Genomic DNA, 2828 nt, shown 5'->3' with positions numbered 1-2828 from the left:
ATACTAAGGAATGCAGTTTGCAAACCGCGGCTATAAAAGTTCATGAACCGATTCAAGTGAATCAAATCATCTTTGCTTCAATTGTGTCTTGCAATTGAACAACTCTCTAACTAGTTCATTTGAAATCATTTGAACTAGTTATGGTGAAGAAGAACATGGTTGATATGGAATGCTCATATGGCTAACCATTTGGTTAACTATTGTTGAAACAATAAGTGCATACGTTTGGGTACGGTTCACAAACCTAGAAGCGTGCATTGTCAAGTGTGTGTAACTGATAGACACATTTTTGTATCTGAATTGTCCTCAGTGTCTCTATTGCTAGTGCTTGATTTTGTACTTATTATGGTGTTTTTATGTTTGTGTAGGTGTTTTGGGAGAAATACACTTGTGTGGAAAAAGTTTCTCAAAAAGTGCTATTTGGACCCCCGGAGGACACATGTTATTCGGATTCTCAGTTTTGGACAAGGGGCACCTAACTGATAAGGGGCACCCCAGGGAACCAACTGCTAATCGCACCCCATTACTGGTTAAGGGGGCTCCACCTTCTTCCTTGATTTGAAAAGAAAAAATTGGCGGGAAATTTGGTTTCAACGGTAAAGGATTTATTATCTTTAAGATAAGAATATCTTCTTGCCTTACAAACATGAAGTTTTGAAGAAAAAGGAAGTTATCTTGTATTAAACAAGAAAGATATCCTTAGAAGATTTTATCTTGGATTTTATTCTGCGAATTAAAGAAGATATGGGTTTATAAAGAAATATATAGAATAAAGAGAAGAAAAAATTCTGAAGATATTTTTAATTAAAAAGAAGAAGATTTTGAAGTTATGGAAGAATATATTTGAGTGATGTGTATTTGTGTTTATAAATAGAGAGCTAGAGAGCACATTTGCAGGGAGTTTTTGGGAGAGAAAAGAAAATCATTGTTTTATCATTGTTTCTCCCATTTCATCTTTGTATACACCCTTTGAGCAATAAAAATAAATTTTGACAGTGTTTCCATGATGATGAGCTAATTCTCGCGCAACCAAGGCAATGGATGAAGCTATCTATGCATGAATGATTGGTAACAATTTTATTTTCTCTAATTTACAATTTATAATTCATTCAATCACCGCTTTTGCGGAGTTCTAAACGTTCACATAATTTTCTTAATTACTTGTGATTCAATTTGACAAATTATACTTTGTTTAATTGATTGATAGTCTATTCTTAGGGAATACAATTAATATTTGGGAATATGTTTGATTATGTGTGAATTAAGAAACAAAGGACTTAAAGGATAGTTAGAGTTATGAAACATATTTGGTATCGTTCATTCATGTGTAATAGTGGAATCTCGTGTCTTGGTTACTTTTAATATCTTGAAATCAATTTTGCAATAAGATTTCTATTTTTAAGTTTTATAAGTGTAAAATCTTTTGCTTTCACAAGTCTCAACGAACTTATTACTACAACATCATTGAAAAACATATCAGTAACAAACTAAGTTTTTGATCTAACGTTTGAGAAATATTAACTTGAATCTAAATCAGGTTTTCATCTAACGGTGGATATTGATTGCTTTGTTACCAAGGTAACTTAATTGCAAAACCTGATTTGAAAGACTTTATAAGGGGAACTCTAGTATCTGTGCAAAACTAATCCCCACACCTCATGTGTGATACTAGTTTGCATACTATAGTCGATTCTCCTTTAACCTTTGGTTTTCTTCTTTTAAAACCAGGTTAATGATTTAAAGACTTCATTGAGATTGTGAAGCCAGACCGATACTACTTTTATCGTAGTTGTGTGAGCTGGTCTTGCATCTTCTATCGTACGAGTACAATCAGATTGATTGGCTTGAGATTGATATATCCGATAGGAAAGATATAAAAAGTAATCACAAACATCTTTTTCTCATTGTCTGTGATTCCGCAACATCTTGTTTCGCTACCATACGATTAAGATTGTTGTGAGGTGATTGATAACGCTAGGTTGTTCTTCGAGAATATAAGACCGGATTATCAATTGGTTCCTGTTCACCTTGATTATTTTCAAAAGACGGAATGAAACCTTTTAGGGTTTATATGTGGGAGACAGATTTGTTTATTATCAAGTCTTCGATTTTGGGTCGTAAAAACTCTTAGTTGTGGGTGAGATCAGATAAGGGAATCAAGTGCGCAGTATCCTGCTGGGATCGTAGGCGTAGGAAGTACAACTGTACCTTGGATCAGTGGGAGACTGATTGGGGTTCAACTACAGTCCAGTCCGAAGTTAGCTTGGATTAGGCTAGTGTCTGTAGTGGCTTAATACAGTGTGTGTTCAATCTGGACTAGGTCCCGGGGTTTTTCTGCATTTGCGGTTTCCTCGTTAACAAAATTTCTGGTGTCTTTGTTATTTCAATTTCCACATTATTTTTTTGTATAATTGAAATAATACAGGTTGTGCGTTTGAATCAATCATTGGAAATCCGACCTTCGATTTTTGATTGATATTGATTGATCCTTGGATATTGGTCTTTGGTACCATCCAAGTTATTCCTTGTATTTTATTAGAACTCCCGGTTCTTGCTTGAGTAAATCAAATCAAGAAGAGAGATATAAACTCGTTGATATACTTTTAATTGATTGAGTCTTGTTGATTCTCTTAAAAGTATATTCGAGTTTGTCCATACGGATTGCTAAGCGAAATATTGGGTGGTGTTGCTAGAACCCCGCTTTTTCAATTGGTATCAGAGCAGGCAAACACCTCAAACCTTATAAGTTTGTGTTTGTTCGATCCTCAAAAGTCTATTCCTATGGGAAATCTTTTTGGGAGGCTTTCTCGTGGCATATGTAATGCACA

Source organism: Papaver somniferum, chromosome 11, assembly GCF_003573695.1.
Source record: "Papaver somniferum cultivar HN1 chromosome 11, ASM357369v1, whole genome shotgun sequence".
NCBI lineage: Eukaryota > Viridiplantae > Streptophyta > Magnoliopsida > Ranunculales > Papaveraceae > Papaver > Papaver somniferum.
The sequence above is the reverse complement of the archived record's forward strand: the minus strand, read 5'-3'. Positions refer to the sequence as shown.